A 22011-nucleotide genomic window follows, 5' to 3' on the forward strand; every position below is an offset into this window, starting at 1 on the left:
ATTACAGATGGTACGCTGCATCTCCTTGGGACGCCAAGTGACCCGGAAGAAAGGTTGTTTCAAGTACACTGAACAAAACACATAAAGATACCAGTTAAGTAGCCCGTTCCCAGCCTGCTGAGGCCAAGATTAGTAACTGGTTAGTTCCTCAGGATGGTTCCAGGTCTCACACTGTCTGAAGACAGGCTTTTCTACAGTTTAATTCGTGTAAAAAAAAGGAAAGGAGGAAGAAAAAACAGTAAAATGTCAAGCAGGTTTTTTTTTTCCTAATGCCAGAAATGGAAATGATGTAATGAATTAGTATCTACTTCCTCTGATGGATAATATTAGTTCAGCTTTCAGATTAAATATTGTGTAAATCTATTCTGATATATGTGAAGGTCAGATGAGCCCTACCATTAAAACTGGATTGCCAAAGAAGAAATGTCTGGGCTCAAAGAAAAAAGCCTAAAGAAGTATCAACCAGAAACACAGTTTGCTTAATAGAAGGACCTACTGCTATAACTAGATATTATGTGGCAAAAAAAGTACTGTATGATTTGTCTCTTTAAACCTGTCAATCCAACCTCTTCGTAGAGTAGTAAACTCATCAAATCATTATAACGATTTAGAAAGATCATTTAAGAAATCGTAGTACTGAGCCAAACCCTTGCACCATGATTAGGAAAAATTAGAAGCATTAAGTTACCTATAAATAGGAAATCAACATATTAACCTTTACTTTATTTAAAGAGGCAGACACAACATGCATTGCAAATGAGGGACATTCGCATACAGTTATTCCCTATTCACATGATGATTAAATCCTCCTGAGAAGGCAGGGTCAGAGAGGGGATTAAAGCACAATGTTTCCTTTAGTCCCCTGGGGGAATCCAAAACTGTATTACTGTGTGAAAGCAACAGACTGACAGAGGGAGTATGCACCCACAAGCAAAGGGATGTACCGAAAGCAGATGCTAATCCCAAGAAGCTAAGAAGGTGAGTATGTAAAATGAAGATTTACATGTTTTGTATTAGTTGATTCACGAGGTACTCTTGCAGAAGAAACACTGTTTTCTAATTTAAAGGACCTGAGAGAGAGAGAGAGAGAGAGAGAGAGAGAGAGAGGAAGGAAAGAAGGAAGGAAAGAAGAAGGAAGGAAGGAAGGAAGGAAGGAAGGAAGGAAGGAAGGAAGGAAGGAAAGAAAATCCATATTTGTTTTCAATTCTTTATGTAAGGAATAAGAACCATTAAGTATTTGAAATTTAGCATGTCTGAGGAATGAGCAGGTAATAAATATTAATATGTGCCATCTGAGGAAGGAAGGAAGGAAGGAAAGAAGGGAGGGAGGGAGGGAGGAAGAGGAAGAAAGGATGGAAGGGAGGAGAAAATCCTTGACCAAGTAAATGAATAACCCCTTCACTGTAGCTAACTCTTTTTTATTTTATTTTATTTATTTATTTGACACAGAGAGAGAGTGCACACAAGCAGGGGGAGTGACAGGCAAAGGGAGAGGGAGAAGCAGGCTTCCCTCAAGTGAGGAGCCGGATTTGAGGAGCCGGATGCGGTCCCAGGACCCCAGGATTCCAAACTGAAGGCAGACACTTAACTGACTGAGCCACCCAGGCACCCCTGTAGCTAACTCTTAACACCAGAATCTGCTCATATGATGATATTATGTACTATGTTCATAGCAATTGTTAAAAATATTTTTCATCCTACAACCAATGATTGATCACATGGATAATAAAAAAAGCTAACATGTACTGTTTAAGGCACCAGGCTGAGCATTTCACATACATGTTCCTAACGTATTCCTCTTAAGAAACCTATGAAATAGGTACTGTGGGTTTTCATTTCCTGCCTACAAGACAGAGAAAAATATCTACTTAACAGTTCAACAAAAGACTCTCTTATAATTTGCACCACAGTGCTTGTTAATCAGTTTAAGGGACGGTGAAATGAGATGTGATCACAGCATAGAAAGTCAGCAGCTTCCTAGCATCTTATAGACAGCGCTTACGATATGAAATCCTGGTGACCCAGGGACCCCAACTCTGATCTGCTTACACAGTCACCTGGTCCTATTATCTGTGTATCATTGAACCTGCTACAGAGTTAACCTTCCATGCCCCCGACGCTTGCTGCAGTCATGAGGACAGAAGGTCCGACATGAGCTTATAGAAAAGAAAGGCTATATGATAGTTTGGGGGATGATAGTAAATGAGATGTTAAGTTGCCCTGAAGGCCTCCTAACAGAAGTTTGTGTGTTGAACAGTCTCGTGTAAGACCTACTATCATTATAGCCCACTGTCCAAAAGCAAGTCATGGTACAAGGAATGCACAGTCCCCACTTCTCCTTGGTCTCCAGATGCTACTGATACTTCCCAGAAGAACATGAGAATTATGAAGGCATATATCCTCTTTGGTCACTTTACAAAGTTTCAATTGTATCAGAAGCTTATGGCCAAAATACAGTCTTGTTCTTTTCTGGTGTCTTCACTATGTAAATCGAAATCAATTTATCTCAGTCTGGGGGTTCTCTTAGCTAACCACCATTTTAAAGGAGAAAAAGGCAGAGGCTCATGGAAAGTAAGTTGACAGTGGAGTGGTCTTAACCAAAATACACATTTCAAGGAGACAAAAGCTATTCTATATCATAGGGAAATAGACGATCTTATTAAGGAATACAGATTAATCTGACCTTTCTCCCAGTGCATGCTGTATCAAGGGTTCAGACAGCCTGACATGAAGCCCGTAAAGATTCTGGGCTGCTGCTTATGTAACAACAAAAACAGAATGTGGGCTGCTACTGACAAGTGGAGGAGTAAATTAAAAATGTATTCTACAAACTGTAGCAATCAACACTGTTGAGGCCGGTGGGGGGCAGAGGGAGATATGTTCATGTTTCCGTAAATGAGATGTTAAGTTGGCCTGAAGGGTATATTTTAATAGGAAGTTATAATGTGGTTGTACGCTTCATACAAGGGGGGAGAAAAATCCAGACTTTATCACCACAACTTGTGCAGCTGAGCTCGAAGATGCCTTGTCAGCTAACTACTAAACACAGACAACATATGGTTATGAAATGCTACTATGGGGGATCATTGAATCCTTTCTTTTTCTAAAGACCTGAAAGAATAGAGGACTATTGTTCAGGGAATGTTAATGAGGTCTTTCTCTAAGACTCTATGCGCTCCGGCAGATTGGCTGTTAAAGGAAACTCCTAAGTGAGGATTAATTTTTGTGTGTTCTAAGGATACACTCTCAGATAAATTTTGAATGGATAAGTTACAGCTATTCCAGAAACTCACATCTTTGCAGTTTAGGTATCCAAAGGTCTCTGGTGAAGATTTATAGTCTTACTGTGAAAATGAATACAGGGAAACCTCACTCAGATAGAGTTGCGAGGACAGAACGGGAGCACTGCCACACAACATCAATTATAGGAAGAACTGTCAATTACAGACCCCAGCAGAAGATTCCTCAACAGGAAAGAATCGTCAGTTACACCACCCAACGGGAAAAGACACACGTTGCGTCCCCTACAAGGAATCGCCTACCCCTGCAACTCAGCCAATGAGAAACCATTATCACCCTGAACTCTTGCTTTTCTCCAGTGGACTTTCATTCAAAACCACCCCTCCCAACTTCCACCCTCTTCTCCATAAAATAATGTTCCTCTCCTTTGTTGGACTTGCCTATGGTTTTGCTATTATAGCTTGCTTGTTCCAAATTGCAATTCTCTGCTGTTCTGGAATATACCCATTTTGCTGGTAAAATACCAGTTTTATTTTTAAGGTTAACATCACTGAGAACGCACTACACTGAGGCACCACCTCATATGTGTTCAGGCTGCTCTGATTATTCTAAGGCTAACAAAGTCTTAGCCAATGTGAAGTTACTTTTTCCCTCTTTAAATATCAATAATCTATAGTTCTCAGCTGGAAAATACAGAATTAGTAAACACCTATGTGGTAGCCATATTAATAAAGCCTTAAATGTACAGAACTGCTTTAAATCTTAACAATCCTAAAAGGCAAGTATCATTAAAATATTATGTATGATGGGTGCCTGGGTAGCTCAGTCGTTAAGCATCTGCCTTTGGCTCAGGTCATGATCCCGGGGTTCTGGGATCCAGCCCCACATCGGGCTCCCTGCTCAGCGGGAAGCCTGCTTCTCCCTCTCCCTCTGCCTCTGTGCACCCCACCCCCACTCGTGCTCTCTTGCTCTCTCCCGCTCACTCCCTCTCATTCTCTCTTTCTCTCGCTCTCTTTCAAATGAATAAATAAAAGCTTTAAAAAAATAAAAATAAAATGTTATGTATGATAAAACAGGATCAGATGCAAAGATACAGGTCACACAGTTGGTAAGAGGTGAGGCCTGCTTCAAACCCCATGTCTGATTTCCAAATCCATCCTTTTTGTACCTATGTTAGGGATTCATGTATTTCTCATGTGCTTACTTTTTATACTGCTTACAGGAAACAGAATCTGTCAGTTTCATTACTATTAATAGGTGAATGAGAATTAGTACTTATGGAGGTTTGCCGAGCACCAGGAAGATAACTGCTCTTTACATATCAGTCCAGCTAAACCCCTGGCAGAGTATGTCAACATTCTGGAGTCCAGAATCTGGACTCCAACCGAGGCAGAGCTAGAGGCAGAACACAGAAATGACAAGAGGTGATGTGGTACCTTCGAAGAATTGGGAAGTAAAGGGAATTAGGTTGCCTTCTGAAAGTTAAATAGTAAAGGGAGATCAGAGACATGTAAAGTCCCTGTTCAGAGAGATCTCTGATACCTAACAAGACTTGGAAAAGTATTAATATATATGTGGTGGCTGGGGTGGGGCAAGAGTATCAGCCAGAAAAAAATGACATTCGGAACTGGAGTAAATGAGAACATGTCACTGGAATGAGCTTTGGCCATGCTGATCCTCAAACCAACCAAAAGGTGGGTTATGCATGCCTCCAAACCAAGCTATCTTGTCCTGGCAGAAGACAAGATAGTGAGTGGTTGAACACGGACATAAGAGGCAATATTAGCTTGGGACTCTGAAGTATTTGACAATTATCAATACCTACTCTCAGTCTAACTCTGAGCTTGTCAAGTCATCTGGTTTCCCAGGTCAGTGGAAGCAGGAGAGTGCATACAATAGGTCCAAAAGAATGTCTCCTTTGACTGATGGTTACATCTCTCATTGTAATGCCATGAGCTGATGGGTGCTCTGCTTTCTACTTATAAGTGTCTTTCAAGTATTGTTAATGTGATGTAGCATCCTTAGACAAGCACATCCTGATATACTGTCATCATGTAATTTTTGGACTGGTAAGTAAAAAATTATACTTTTGACCATGACAAACTTACCCAGATACTGTTACAAGGTCCTTCGTAGCCAGTGAAGTCAGCGAGCCAAAGCAACCCAAAGTGCCTTCTTTTAAATATCTTCAGAACTCATGTAACTATTCAAGAAGAGATGTTCTCTATCAGAAAATGGACAGAGTTCTTCATTTTAGCAGGAACAGGCACACACTCTTCTGAACATGATATTTGGGGATCAATTTAATCATAACTAAATGATAATGTATTGGATGAGAACTAGAAAGTTGGGTTATTTTCCTAAGCAGGCTGCTAATTGGCAACATAACCTTGGAAGTGTTATTTAACTGTTCTGAACCTCAGTATCTTTATCCATAAATGGAGATATTGAATATGCACTGTCCAAGGTCCCTTCCAAAGCTCTAACGTTCTCTCACTTTAAGATGTTAGTGGATCCTCTAAAAGTCAGAGCATTTTATTTTACGCTGAAATGACTTCATTTTCTTCCAAATATTGGCTCTTTAGCTGTTATGGCTGCTCTTGGTGATTAAATGAATGTCCTCTGGTGGCCCCTAATATTGCCAACCCATCTGACAGTGTATTTCCTGAAAATGCAACATAATATAAGCAATGAAGAAAACTAATCTCCACAGTCTCTGCATTATCTCTGACCTTACTTACTCATCACACCAAAATGCAGCCTTGATAAAAATTTAACCTAAATAATTATACTCTCGATTAAATCTGTAATCATTTTCATTTGGGCTCATATGAACCATCCCAGAAATCAAGAGGCTACGAATCGCTAAATCAAATAAGATAACAAAATCCCTCTTTCATTCTTGAATAGTTAGGGCAATGTATCTGTTTTTTCTAAGATGCTAAGTCAGTATTCTATAAAAATATATGTTCACACCTTGTGAGTTAGTTTGGCAGATGAACAATCACAAAGGAGTTTTGTGTTCACCGAGTAAGTGCCATCTATATGCTTCACTTATAGAGACAGAATGGCGACTGGCATCTTTACAAAGCCAATTAGCAAATGTATTCGTTAAAGTCCCTTTCACACCTCTATTGTCAACTCCAGTCATTTATTTATAGCACCTAAATTCTTCCACCTTGATTACTCATTATTGACTAACAAATGATAAAGTAATTGTACTTCCTTAATGTGGAACCCACATTTCAAACCCACAATTCCAGTTTTCCCCAGCTACTAATAGCCAGTCAATAGTGTCATATAGGTATGATGATTTTTAACATGGCATTTCCCTAATTTAGATAAAACTATATAGCTATCCAACTACTACTACCTTAGGTCAGTCTTCAATCAGCATCCTGATAGATTAATATACTGAGGAGTTGGCTGATGAGTCAATTTTCAATATTGCCCTCCTATAATTCATTCTCCATCATGCAGCTCAACTGATCTTTCTAAGCTGCAAAGATGATTGTGTTAGTCTTCTCATCATCATTCTTCCCTCAGAATAAAAGCCCAACTTCTCACAATAACATACATTGTTCTTCATAGTCTTGTACCTAGCCCTACCTCTTCCCTAAAATGCCAGCAGAGTACAGTGGGTAAGAATCAAGAAACAGACTGCCCTGTTGGAAAATCCCAGACCTACCACTTGATGCCTATGTGACCTTGACCAAGCTTAATATTCCCTGTACCTCAGAGGTTAATTGAGGTTGACAATAAAAGCACCTACCTTCAAGGTATGTTTTAAGTTGTAGCAGATTACAAAATTGGTCATACATATTTTCACTCTTCTCAAGGTGTGAAGTCACATTTCTCACACCCTTCCATCCGGGCTGACCCTGTGGACTTGCTTTGGACATTAGCAGAGGCTTTACTGTGCTTGAGCATTGAGATCGGTCCTCCTGCTGATCTTAGAACCCTGTGACCGTCATGTGAACAAGTCTGGCTTACTCGCTGAATGACTGGAGACACGAGGTCGAGTCTTTTATACTGCCCCCAACAAAAGCAAAGCAATTGCTAGAGATGTGACTGAGATCATTCTAGACCATTCAGATTAGATGAACAACCAACTGAGCAGAGAGGAAGATGCAAATCCAGCCAAGACGATCCAAGCCTTGTCCGTACCAGCAGAGATACCCTGCTGAATCCTAACTCAAGAATAACAGTAAGGGATTGTTTCAAGTCGGTAAGGTGTGGGTTTATTACGCAGCAAAAACTATTGGATACAACACAGTTAAATGAGTTAGTATAGTAAAATACTTTCATGTGTACCAGGCATACATGAATATAAGCTATTAAAACTCAGTGGTCTCTACCTCACATTCTATTGTTACTTGGACCACTGGTACTTACAATCCTGGAATATACATGCACTCCCATCTCTGGCCCTTTCTATAGTTTATCAGCCTGGAATACCAATGCCCCTACCCTAACTTCACAAACTCCTATCCCTCTGAGTTTAATCATATCCTCTTTTGAGGATCATTTGCTGACACCATTATGTGGTGTTAAATGTCCTTTCTGCAAATTTTCAAGAATGCAGTGCTTTGGTATTTCCATACCGTTTTGTTTTTACTTGTAGATTTGTCACCCACACTATTTTACAAGCTCCTGGAAGGTACGGCCTATGTCACTACTGGGTATTAGTTACTGTTTTACTTGGGACTCCTCCCTAGCACGGCACTTAATTCAACCTATCTAACCAACCAGAGTTGACTCTCCAAAAGAAAACTGTTTGCATTTAAAGTGTTGTTTTTTCTTTTTAAGTGATTTTTTTTAAGATTTTATTTATTCACTGGAGAGAGAGACAGACAGAGAGAGTACAAGCAGGGGAGGGGCAGAGGGAAAGGGAGAAGAAGACTCCCCACTGAGCTGGGAGCCCCACATGGGACTCGATCCTAGGACCTGGAGATGACCTGAGCAGAAGGCAGATGCCCAACCATGTGAGCCATCCAGGCGCCCCAAGATTCAAAGTGTTTTTAAATAAATTTCTATTAAGCCTAGACTGCTTTACTCTTTTGAGTTTTTAAAAATAAATTAATGACTTTACACATGTTCCCATTAAACATTCCTTCATTTGTATCAACCACTGTTCTATTTTTTTTTGAAACGTACATTTGTCATCAACATTAGCTACCTTTCTGAAATGTGTGTCACTCACATGATGTTCCTCTTTTCCAAGTCTTCATGGAAACCAGGGATACAAATACTGAATGAAAGGGACAAAATAACTCTACTTTTTTAAAACTGAGCAACCTCCCTTGAGAATAACAGTCATTCTTGTGGGATTTTACCCACAAACATAGTAACTCTATTTGAGCACACTTAGGTTTTTTTCATTTTGATCAAAATACGGATTGAAAGCATCCATATACCTTGCAGAAATCCCAGTAAGGCACCTCTTATTCCAACAATCCACTAACTCTTTCCAAAAATGAGATTAGGCTAGTTTGAAATGACTTGCTTTTAATTAACACATTATGATGGTAGTGACCACCACAGTTTTTTGTGAGCACTCACAAGCCATCTGTTCAGTAATTTTGACTAGAATTTTTCAAAGGAGAAACTGTAACAATCTATTATTTTCAGAATCCAAATGCTCCATCAGTTTAGAAAATTAGAACATTTCCATTCTCCTGACACCTTTCTCATGCTCAACGAAGCATCAAAAAATGTAATAGTACTTAACTTCAACACATCAATTCATATTAACAAAAGTTATAATAATAATGGCTAAATTTACTGAGTTCTTACTATGTGTCAGGCACTGCTCTAAGACAGAAAGATACATAAACTCATTCAATCTTCAAAACAATCCCATCGGGTTGTACTACTATTATATCTATGTATCAGAAGAAGAAACTCACACATAAAAAAGGTTGTAACTTGCCAAAATCACACAGCTCCTGAGGGGCAGAGCCAGTATTTGGACCTGAACAGCCCCATCCTGTGTCCATCCCCTTAATTATAGCAGGGGCAACAAAACAAGACAACTCAAATCAGTCCCTGATGACTGGTGTAATCGATCAGGCCTCCCACCTGTGTTACCTCATTTGGAAGACAGGTCAGTGGAAGACCATCAAAAGAGTCTGCCCATTGCTGGCGTGAAGGATTGTTGGATTTTCTTTCTGCAAATAATCACAAAACTTCCTTGTAGAATGGGATAATTGTAGTAATTTTCTATCACTTAGGACATGGCTCTATTTCATTTCATGGAAGGGAAAATTTGATGAGCAGTCAACAATATGCTCAAATGTTTTCTGTGACGCAGTTCATCAGAGTCGAATGCAGGATCACAGAAACAAAGCACCATGGTATTAAAGAGCATTATTGTACTCAATGACAAAGAAAAGATTTCCGTGAACTATATCCTTCTAAATAAATATCTGAGTGGATGCATCATATTTGCAACGTACAGGACCTAGCACTCCTTGTATTTTAAGAAGAGCACAGTCCATACTAATGACATGTCATGGGTGAACTCTAATTAAAAAAATGTGGGCTAATATCTATTCCGGTGGTGGCTGTTCTACTCCCTTTAAGTACACATTTCCATTGAATTTGAACTGATTGTTCCTTTCAAAGGACCTGTTGACTTATATTAATGTGGTTACCCAGCTGTTAGACGGAACTGTCTTGCCATCTGATACAAAATTGTCAAATGAATACATATTGATACAGCCAGGTCCTCTGCTGGTCCAGGAGGAGGCTGGCAAGGGGGCGCTAATTTGACAATTTAGGTTATGAAGCCAAAGAGTAAATAAATGTTAGACAACAGTGACAATGCAGTGAGAGTTTACATTCGATAATACTGTCCAAAGTCGAGACGCTAACTGCTAACGCAGAGGGGAAATTTCAACACAAATTCAACACTTCCTTTGATTCCAGTGAGTCTGTCCTATGATCTGACGCCCTCCGAAGACAGCTGTTGTCACTACAGTCCATAAGTATGCTAAGATGCTAATCATTTGTTAGGAAGTCCATTGAACATGTCAAAATTCATTTTAAAATATTACCCAGTGTGACAAACCCATCCTTATTCCCTTCAAAAGATCCTTGTATCCAATTTCCACATCTAATAATTCTTAGTCACACAGTTGGGGCTGCATTCTTCCCAAACGTGAAATGTAGCGTGAACACACGGGAAGACGCTTCTTGATACACAGGACATTAAACTTTAAAGTCACCAAGGAGAAGTGATGCTTTTTTATCTTGGCAGAGGATGTACCCTGGACATATATTTAAATGTTCGACTTGCCTGCGGTCGTAATTTCTGACATTTTCAAATGGTAGTGAATGCTATAGGCAGTAAAACACAATTACATATTTGACAATTATGTCATCCTGATTAAACATTTTGGATATTACTATAAGCTGTGTCGGATCTCGCCACAAGATGTGCTTTCGGAAGCTGGGTGATGACAGCAAGGCATCACAGTGATTTATGGAGCTAGTGACAGCATTCAATTAAATTGTTCTTAACCGATTTTAATTAATCGAAAAACGATGTTAGTTTGGGAAACATGACTTTACCTCCGAGAATGAAATACTGATTGAATGGAGTACAGTGTGAGCATAAAAGCAAGAATTTAAAAAGAATGAGGGAATTCAAAAGAGAAAGAAAAAAAGAACAGGGGATTTCCTGTCCCCCACCCCACCCCACCCCCATCGCTCTAGGAAACCAACAGATTTAAATGTATTATGCCAATGTGGAGTCAGGAGTGTCGATACAAGGAATGCAGATCCGACAGATTAAAACATATCCCACTAATTCTTGAGGACCCAACTGAAGATTCCCTTCCTTGTACGGTTAAAATAGCTTTGATCTGTTTTCTTTGCCTCCAGCACCTCCCCCAATTCCTTCCTCAGTCAACTCCTCAAACTACTGGCCTTGAATGCAGGTGCTGAGGCTGTGACAATGTATTTTAAATCCTATACTGCGTTAATCATTTTCATATTCTTAAACCCCTGGCTGAAGCACCGTGCCTAGCATACATGTATTTGCCGAATGAAAAAAATGATCTCCTCTCTAACCAGTGTTGAGCGTCTGCTGTAGGCAAGCACGTTATATGCATTCTCTCACTCACTCCTCAAAACAGCTTTCTGAAGATGGGGAGGTGTTGGCCCTCTTGCGGAGATGAGGAATCTACCCTGCTCCGCATCCGAGTCTGAGCTTCTGACCACGCCTACACGACCACGTGACTCCTCCGCGTCCACGGTCAAGGAGTCAAGGCCTTAGAAAAGTCTAATGTTCTCTGAAATAACCTTTCAGCTTCGAGCCCCGCTGTTTCTCTGGACACTTTCTCACTTTTATCACTTCTATTTGTAGATGCCCAAATAAGCAACCCCTCGGCCATTCACCCTGCTCCATTCTCTGCCTCCCCTTCCTCTTACAAAACCCAATTTGGCTTCACAGACCGGTTTCAAGTGCAATCCGCCCCACGGGGCTTTCCCCACTGGGTCCTATGACAGCTTTGCTTTTCTCCAGGCTTTCATAAGCTCTGTTTAAGCTCATCACCTTAGGCGCCTGGGTGGCTCAGTGGTTAAGCGTCTGCCTTCGGCTCTGGTCATGATTGCAGGGTCCTGGGATCGAGCCCCGCATCGGGCTCCCTGCTCAGCGGGGAGTCTGCTTCTCCCTCTGCCCCTCCCCCTGCTCATGCTCTCTCTCTCTCTCAAATAAATAATAATAATAATAAAACACCTTATTGTCCACATTAGAGTAGTATAGTTCAATTAGCCCCCTCAATCACGTATCTTAAAATTGGTAACTCTGTCTTTAAGCTCTTACCTTTTCATTCACTCTGAGACTGACCCAAATTTCATGTTGAATTCCTTTTTTTGTAAAAGATTTTATTTGTTTACTTGAAATAAATACCCAATTTAGAGAGAGAGATTGAGCACAAACAGGGGGAGCAGCAGACAGAGTTCAGGAGAAGCAGGCTCCCCGACGAGCAAGGAGCCCCACGCTGGATGGATCCCAGGACCCTGGGATCATGACCAGAGCTGAAACCAGACGCTTAACCGACTGAACCACCCAGGCGCCCCTCATGTTGAATTCCTAATCCCCATTGTGACTGACTCAGAGATGGTGCCTTTCAGGAGGCAGTTAAGGTTAAGGGAGATCACAAGGGTGGGACCCTAATGCAACCTGACTGCACCTCATAAGAAGAGAAGATCTGGAGACACAGAGACACACTGGGGGTGTGGGCCCACTGTATGAAAACACAGCAGGAAGAGAACAGTCTGCCAGCTAAGAAGAGTGGCCTCAGGAGAAACCAACCCTGAAGGTATTTTGATCTTGAACTTCTAGTCTCTAAAATTTTGCAAAATACACTTCAGGCTTGTGGGGCTTTGTTCTGGCAGCAAACTAATGCATCCATGGTAGCTTGTCCCAAACACAGTAGATACTTAAAAACGCTTGGTGAAATAAATTAGAAAGGAATTCATGATGTACTCCATATACAGCAAGAGCCAAACTTCTACGCAAATTATATATATATATATATATATATATTTTAGATTTTTATTTATTTGACAGAGAGATAGAGAGAACAAGTAGGCAGAGAGGCAGGCAGAGGGAGAGGGAGAAGCAGGCTCCCCGCTGAGCAGGGAGCCCGATGCGGAACTTGATCCTAGGACCCTGGGATCAAGATCTGAGGCGAAGGCAGCCGCTTAACCGACTGAGCCACCCAGGTGCCCCCTACGCAAATATATTTACAGTATATAATCACTCAATATTTTTCCTTCCTTTCCCTTTTTCTTCCTTCTTTCGTCCTTTATTCCCTCTTTTCCTAAATTATTGTTAAAACTCTGTGAAGGGGGCGCCTGGGTGGCTCAGTCGTTAAGCGTCTGCCTTCGGCTCAGGTCATGATCCCAGGGTTCTGGGATCGAGCCCCACATCGGGCTCCCTGCTCAGCGGGAAGCCTGCTTCTCCCTCTCCCACTCCCCCTGCTTGTGTTCCCTCTCTCGCTGTATCTCTCTCTGTCAAATAAATAAAATCTTTAAAAAAAAAAAAAGGAAAGAAAACTCTGTGAAGAATGCTGTTCTAACTGCTGTATCCATAGTGCTTTTTCCCCTGGAGATCTTTGTAAATTAGCTGTAAATTCCTGAGGGCCTAATAATTTCAGGAAATTTTAAGTAGAGCTCCCCCTTCGTTCCGCATCTTTCATTCATTGTTATTTATTGTTATTTATATTGGGAGATTTCTTTTAAAAAGACATAAAAACAAACAGAATTTCACATTCACATTGGATTATACACTAAAACACAAACAAAATTAAAAAGTTACGTATTAACTGTTATGGCATTGTGTTCTTTCTTAAAAAGACACTTGCAACTTTCAAGGAATATTTGAATAAGGTGCCCAAAGTATAAAAATCGAATTATCAGAATAGAGGCTGAGACGTGAAGAATCTTGAACAGTACCAAACTAGAGAATCACTTATGTGTATTTCGTTTTAAGGCAATGCTGTAATTCACAAATTTCTGAAAAAACAATGACTAAAATTTAAAAATAATCAGAATTCAGGGGCGCCTGGGTGGCTCAGTCGTTAAGCGTCTGCCTTCAGCCCAGGTCATGATCCCAGGGTCCTGGGATCGAGCCCCGGCGGGAAGCCTGCTTCTCCCTCTCCCACTCCCCCTGCTTGTGTTCCTGCTCTCGCTATCTCTCTCTCTGTCAAATAAAAAAATAATAATAATAATCTTAAAAAAAAATAAATAATCAGAATTCAAAATCAGCACACTTGATTGACGACTCCCAAAATGTCTTTTTGATTTTTTGTAACAGAACCACCTGGAACGCCGGTTAAACACGCAATGTCTTGGGGCCCACACCAGCACTACTCGATAGCAATCTCTGCGGGATGCAACCTTGGAATCTGCATCTTAAATAAGCTCCCTAGGAAAAGCTTCTGTCTTCGAAAGTTTGAGAACATTCTAAGTTATTAGGTAAAAAAGGTACCTTGTATTGATAAAAATGTGAGCAAAATGATTCTTGGGAATCCTCTATTTCAGCACAGAACAAAGAAGCTCTGAAAGCCACTAACTATCCACAATTAACCTTTCAAATTAATATTTATGTTGTAGCTTCGGAGTTTGTTCCAAAGCGGACTCACAGTTAAGCAATATTTATATTGGCAAAGAAAAGTTCATTGTCCAGACACATATTCCCCATTTAACATCATCAAAGACCCACAAGAACTAAGAACTCGAATAAGTGACGAGGCTGAAAGACTGGACATGAGGTGACGCCGGGCGTTGTCCCAAAGCCATGCAGCTGTGACTGTGTCATCGAACCCTCCGTTGAGCTCCTCCACGCCTCAGTGTCACCTCTGCAACACGAGTGGGTAGAGCTAGAAATCCCTGCAGTTCCTTCTACTCTGAGAATACAGAGTACTTGGGGGGCAAGGTCATTCATTGGCCTCATGCTTCAATTTCTAAACCCATACGTTGAAACAGAGCTCTGCTCATTGGCAAACATTAGTGTTTGTCGATACGAAAATTGTGAGGGAAGTCTGCCAAGCATTTGAAGGTTCCAAAACTGTTCACTGTTGAGGAAGGAGAAAGAGCCCAGTTGAGCTGGGCTGAGCTGTCAGCCAGCGTTCTTGTGGATAGCTGGCTTTTCGGGCAAGTTTTAATGGAAGGCACCAAGGACAAAGCAAACGGGAAGCAGCATGGCTGCCTTGCCATCACTACCCCCAGGGTTGCTCAAGGCTATCGTCGTCTCTCTCCCTCCCCTTCTCCTGCCTTCAAGCAGTAAAAGCACAGGTTTCAAGTCCTCCAGGTTTTATAGCATAAAGGCTCCTTCCTGCGAAGGACTGAAAACATCCATGGCGTGGAATAATCGTTACTGATACACAAATCACGGCTGTGTTTGTAATTCCAGTATAAACATCAGCCATGCGTTCACTGAAGTTGAAACGATCCCTTCTCAGGAACTTTTTGTATGTATAAATATTGATTGAGTTCTGGTTCCTACTACCAGATGGCAGACCTATGAAATTCTAATAGAGTTGAGGAGATTCAAACAGATTATCATTCACTGACAGGCACTGGAGACCATAGTGAAGGCCAAAGTTTTTATTTCAAAAGTAAGTAATTAGAGTTGACAGCAGAAGTGTAAATAGGGCCCAAATGAATAAATTTGTTAATTAGACTTCCCCTTGGTAGCTGTTAACCCAGGACTGTTTGGTCATAAAACATGTTCGAATGTCCACAGCTTCCCTGTAAGAACGTCCTTGGATTCATGTCGCAGAATGAGGTCCCAGGTGAGACGACCGTTGTATTAACCAGTGAGAATGTGGCTACTAATTTGTGTCTACTCCATGTAAAGCTCTGTTAATTACTTACTGACAGGATGTCCTTCTGACAGAGACCCCTGATACACAAAAATCACGGGCTGGAATAAAAGCTGCCCTCTCTCTAAGCTTCTGTTTATAGGCGCATGTCTATCATTACATGGAAAAGGTTTAAGATAGGTAACTCTATGACTTCTATTGCAAACATTTCCTTCTTTTTAGAGTAAGAAATAGATAAGACATAATCAAAGTGGTATGAAAAAGCTGCTTCTATAGCAAATGAGAAGTGGGATCATCACAGGCCTCAGCATGTATCCTCAAGATCTCCACATCAGTCAATAATTAGGGCTTGCACTTTCACACATTCCAAATGAAAATTTCAGGAGGTTCCCCGCCATAGTCTTTTCCCTTGCAGTCAATGTGGTGCTTCTGACATTGAATCAATATTAATTGTAAAGTCCCTGCATGGCATTTCCATATGCATGTGTAGGAAAGCAAGGTCAATTTTATCCTAGAGCATTCTCTCCTCACCTACCCAAAAGACTGCACAAGTGGAAATGCAAGGTTAATTAAACCAGGTACACCGCAAATGATGATGCATTGCCTTTTCCTTCTGTTTCAAACTCTATCATTTCAATCTAAGGCAATTTAAATGATTTTGCACTAACTAAGGGGACTTCCCTTCCCTCAACTCATTCCTTCTCACTCTCTCCAGAATCTCTCCTCACTTAACCAAAGAATCACTTGTAAGTCTACTCATCATCCCATTAGTAACTAGTACCAGGCAAATGGCTGGGTCACAACCATATCAGAGAATACTGAAGATTACCAGCTGCTAAGATGAACAATGCCCACTCACCTGGATCACTTGGGAAAGAGCAGAATGAGAAAACACTGGAAATTAAGAAATCTTAAAATGACCTGTAACCAGTGAGTAGTAATGAGGCAATGCAAAGTACATCATTTACCTCAACACAAGTCCTGTCCTTGAATTTTAAGCTATGTTGTGGACTGCTGTTTTCTATGTTCCCAACTGTGAATAGCTTTTCCTAACAAAATTTGAGATTTGCCAAACTGTCTTTCAGCTGGAAATACCAAATGACAAACTAAAAACAAAAGCACAACAATAGAGTGAATGGGATCAGTAATGTTTCAGATTTCCCATTAAACAAGTTTAAACTATTTCAAAAATAAATGGAACTCTGAACTTAGAAAAAAAATGTCTATTCAACCCCAGAAGTGAATTCCAACTTCAGTAAATACCCGATGTAAAAAAAAAAAAAAAAAAAAACCCACCTTAGATGTCAAATTTCAGAAATGATTCATGATGGTGATGATTTATTATGGAAGGTCTTCTTCCTCTAATGCCCCTACATAAACCTAAACTAATCCCTTTCCAGAGGTAGTTCATAAGTTTTACCAAGCTGGTTGGTAACCAAGAATTACCAAAATTTCACTAGGGATTTAAAAACCTAAATAATTAAGAAGGCTCACTCAAAATAACCCCTTAGAAGGGATATGTATCCCTGTCTCACTGTGTCTCTGCTTCTCGCCCTCTATGTATATGTCTCAACAATTTTTCATGGTATTCAGATAAAATGACACTGCTTACAGTATCTGTCCCTTTAAAAAGGAGTGATTTTAAAAATGACCAAGATTATGTCTATAACAGGGTGTTTCAAACCTGAAAATATAACTGGTAACCTTGAGAAACTGAGACAAATTAAGTGGATATTTTTAAGCCAGTGAGTCAAAGGGTGATCATTAGGTGAGAACATACTGAAAACATCTTATAAATGAAAATAATTTTTTAAAAAGAACATGGAAAAAATTTGCCACCTCTTCCAAAGGTCATAATTTTTTTTTTGCCTACCTTGCATCATTTATGTACTCCCCTATATAGTTTAAATCAACTTCTTGTTGTTTTGCCGTTCCAGATAATGAAACACTTCACTATCTTTACGTTAAAGTGGTATTTAAAGTTTAGCAAATAGATCTATGTATATTACAGAAAGCCATATTAACTTAATTGTATTTCTGTGTGTTAAGGAAAAAAGTATCATTACCTTCCCTTTAATATATTTAAATTTTATATATTTATACATTAAAATTCCTCCTACCACTATCTTCCTAGGTATGCATACCTACATACTGGTAGGAGGAATTTTCCCAAAGTCATGATATCCAAGTGGCTCACTCACTATTCGACAGTATTTTGCTACAAACCCAGGCTCCCTCTAGAGGTCTGATTTCATGGGTCTCGAGGTTGGAAGTAAAAGGACTTTAGATGCTTTCTGTTGTTGTTTTTATTTTTTATTTTTTTAAGATTTTATTTATTTACTTGACAGAGAGAGACACAGTGAGAGAGGGAACACAAGCCGGGGGAGTGGGAGAGGGAGAAGCAAGCTTCCTGCTGAGCAGGGAGCCCGATGTGGGGCTCCATCCCAGGACCCTGGGATCACGACCTGAGCCGAAGGCAGACACTTAGACTGAGCCACCCAGGCGCCCTTCTGTTGTTGTTTTTAAATCCACCTATCTAGTTATCTAATTTTGGAGAATGGCCTTAAAGGAAGCGACTTCCCAGGACACTAAGACACTGAGAACTCCTCAGCTCTCAAGGAATTCCCTTCCAACTTTAGACAGTTCTGACCATGATCATGGCTTCCTTATAGTCAATTAAAATCTGTCTTGTCACTTCCAGCCGTTGATCTGTTTCTCCCACCTGAAGTCATACAGACCCAATATAATCCCTCTTCTGTAAGTCTTCAAATATTTGATGACAGCTCTCATGATCTGCTTATATCTTAAGTAAAATGAAAAGGCTGGGATGACCACATTTCACGAAGATGACCTTCAGAATAAAGCTGGATGAGCAGGGCGGGGAGAATCATCAATGGTACAGCTTCAATTCTTCAGCCTAAAATAATAGAATACATTTCTTTGGCTTTCAAGCTAATATAAATAATATAGTAACTTCCTTTTGTTCATGGCCGATTACATTATATTACAACAGCACGACTTCCAGGGCTAGTATGCAAAAGTAATTTATTTTTCTCCCACATCTGTAACTATTTGGGAGAACAGCTAAGTCTTCATAATTATGCTGCAGACACAGTAAAGAGAGCAAACCCAATAGGTCACCCTGTGACTATAGTTCAGGGAGAGAACAATTATTTTATCCCATATAATTTACATCCAACATTTCATATAGAAAACTAAGAGAAAAACAAAACACTGGCTTACAAAATTACTACAGGCTTTTAATATTCACTCTTCTAATATTCGTTCTTTTTTTTTTCCTATTTAATGGCTTTTCTGTTGGAAATAGGAATATACACATGCGTGTGTGCGCGCGCACGCACACACACACACATAAATGACATGCCTGAATGATTTTCATTAAAAAGTCATTTCCTTTTAAGTTGTGATTCATTTTATTTTCTCTGACATAGATTAAGTTATTATGAAAGTAACTAAAATCACTGGCATGTCATTCAATTTCTCTTCTTTTACGCTTTTCCTTCTCTGTGTACAAAAACAATTATCCACCATCTGAAGAATGGTCAAAGTCAAGAAACAGGGTTTTCTGTTTTCATGGACATATTGCCCAGCACATTTTTTTCCCCAAGGAAAACCCATTGTCAAAATGCAAATCACTAACAAGCAAGCATCTTTCCTAAGAAACATGTCTGTAAGTGATAAACCAGCAACAAGAAATGAAACCAATGTGTTTGAAGGGTTTTTAAAAATAGAGTAGTAGTAAAAAATATGAAACATCAAAACGATTCTCTAATGATGCTGAGTGGGGAAAAAAAAATCAAGTCCATGGCAATTTTCTCTGGCAATTAAAGGATTTTGTCTAGATTTCCTTCGTTTTAGAAGCCAAAACCCCTTACTGGGGAGATCAATATGAGTCCCTTGAGAAGAGGAATCTAATTGCCTTTGTTTTTTTACCATGAAAAGGCCCCAAAATATACAAAACAAAAATAAAAACGGTATGACAAGGACAAACAACTCAGACTGTTAATGAAGTTCAACCGGGAACCCCAGGTAAAATAGAACCAGCCTCCAGAGTGAAATGGTTTCAGCTAACCATTTGCATTTTTGTTCTCATTGCACTGTGGCAATGACTGAGACTGACCAAGAAGTACATTAGCATTTCCGCCTGTGAAGTGTGTTTGCTTGCTCCTCTCTGAAGGCCCGCTTGCTCATGCTTATAAACAAGCTGCCTCACAGTGGACAACTGATTATAGGCATTCAGCCCATCAGCTGAAGTACAATTACCAAAAAGCAGAGGAGAGAATGCATTCAACTAAGCAAACTCTCATTACCACCCAACTTCTGCTAAGCAACAATATTTTCATACAAGAAGTTAGAGTGAAGATCATGAAATTCCGAGTCATGTTAACTCAGATTTAAATGTCAGTTCCAGCACTGATGAGCTCTGAGGTCTTTGGTAACTAATTGTAATTCTCTGTCCCCTGTGATCGCCATCAGCCACATGTTGTTACGGAGCACTTCAAATGTGGCAAGTGTGACGGAGGAGCTGAATTTTAAATTTTATTTCATTTTAATTAATTAAAATTTAAATTTAAAAACAGATAACTTTACTCAATTATTGGAACAACTTTAAGCATGTTGGAACAACTTGCGTATATAAATCTGTTTCAATTGTACATTTTATGAAATCTAAATACAGATCAAGTATTTCCAATAAAAATTTAGCATCCAAACTGAGATATCGATGTATAAAGAAGTGACAAGTTAAAGATCTAGCATAAAAAATGTAAAATATCTCATTAATAATGTTTTATGTGAATTACATATTGAAATGGTATTTTGGATGAATTGAGCTAAGTCATACATACAACTAAAATTAATTTCACTTGTTTATCTTTTTAAATGTGGCTACTAAAAATTAAAAATTACAGGGGCACCTGGCTGGCTCAGTCAGTGGAGCATGCGACTCTTGATCTCTGGGTCGTGAGTTCAAGCCCCAAGTTGGGTGTAGAAATTACTTAAAAATAAAATCTTTTAAAAAATGTAAAAGTACATATGTGGCTTACATTTGTGACCTGCATTATGTTTCTATTGGGCAATGCTGCCCCAAACATTAGATTCTTTTTTTTTTTTTTAAAGATTTTATTTATTTATTTGACAGAGAGAGACATAGCGAGAGCAGGAACACAAGCAGGGGGAGTGGGAGAGGGAGAAGCAGGCTTCCTGCCGAGCAGGGAGCCCAATGCGGGGCTCCATCCCAGGACTCTGGGATCATGACCCGAGCCGAAGGCAGACGCTTAACGACTGAGCCACCCGGGCGCCCCCAAACATTAGATTCTTTATGTGTCAAACAGGAGGATAAACAACTACGCTGTAGGGTTTTATAAAAATTAAAATGCACATATATAAAGAATATTCCCTAGTGTGTCTGGCATACCACTCAATAAATGGTAATTTTTATTAATTCTACTACCTTATTAGGTAGTAGAATGGCCTACTTATCTTAAACATTTAATACCTTAAAATCCTAAATAACTATCTAAATTTCCTAGATCATTATTTTCTTTTTTTAATACTTAGCAATACAAGATCTTTGTTAATACTTAATATGTGTTCTCCAAAGAAGTGAAAGAATTTTTAAAAATCTCATCTTCCATCCTGCCTTCAGATAGCATCCCTTCAAAATCCCTGCTCTCTCTGTTCTACCTTCTGCATTCACATATACACACACAGCTACCACCATTATAGCTGGTCCTGGAAAGAAGGTTCTTTAAAGCACTTTTGAAAATCCTCTAAAAGTCCTGATGTCATACAGCATCAGAGAAAGGAAAATATGTAAAGAGTCCTGCAATTCTTGCATTTGGGAATAAGGTCATTTTGTTGCACTGCATTTCAATTGCACTTGGGCTTAGCTTTCCCCTTTTATAATGCAGGAAACATCCAGAATCCTAAGGGGAAGAGTGGAGAGACTGAATTTCTCCCATGAAAGGATTTTCTAGATTTGGCTCTTGGCCCATCTCCATTTGGAGATTTGGAGCTTCTCTCATTCCTCGAAACCCAATGGCACCACTGAGCCGCTCAATGTTAAATAAATATTTCAAGCAGAAGGGTTAGCTGTTGAATTTATCCAAACTGGATTAACAAGAGTCAAATTCTACCCTTTATCCCTCCTCCCAACCTCCACTACCTCTCACCCCACTTAATCAGGCACAAAATTGTATGTCTGTCAAACCCATGGCTTTCCAACCACTGCTGAAATTTTCAAATCATCTCCCAGGCTCCATATCCATATCTCTCCCTCTCTCTCTCTAATAATTTTAGGCTTACATTGTACCAAGAGTTCCTCGCAAGTGAGAACTAACAGCTGTTTTTAAAAATACACAAAGAGGCCAGGGAGCCAAACTTTAGGGATGAGGTAGGTTGGGAATGCTCA

The 22011-nt window shown here is 39.8% G+C and overlaps 1 protein-coding gene across 2 annotated transcripts in view; it reads right to left on the reverse strand.

Moving 5' to 3' along the window:
* Positions 1–22011, reverse strand: part of UNC5D (unc-5 netrin receptor D) — a 541726-nt gene that overhangs the window by 471559 nt on the left and 48156 nt on the right. The gene's annotated exons all lie outside the window — the stretch shown is intronic.

Source organism: Mirounga angustirostris, unplaced genomic scaffold (assembly GCF_029215605.1).
Source record: "Mirounga angustirostris isolate CCGP_5_RB_7025 unplaced genomic scaffold, mMirAng1.0.hap1 SCAF_2, whole genome shotgun sequence".
NCBI lineage: Eukaryota > Metazoa > Chordata > Mammalia > Carnivora > Phocidae > Mirounga > Mirounga angustirostris.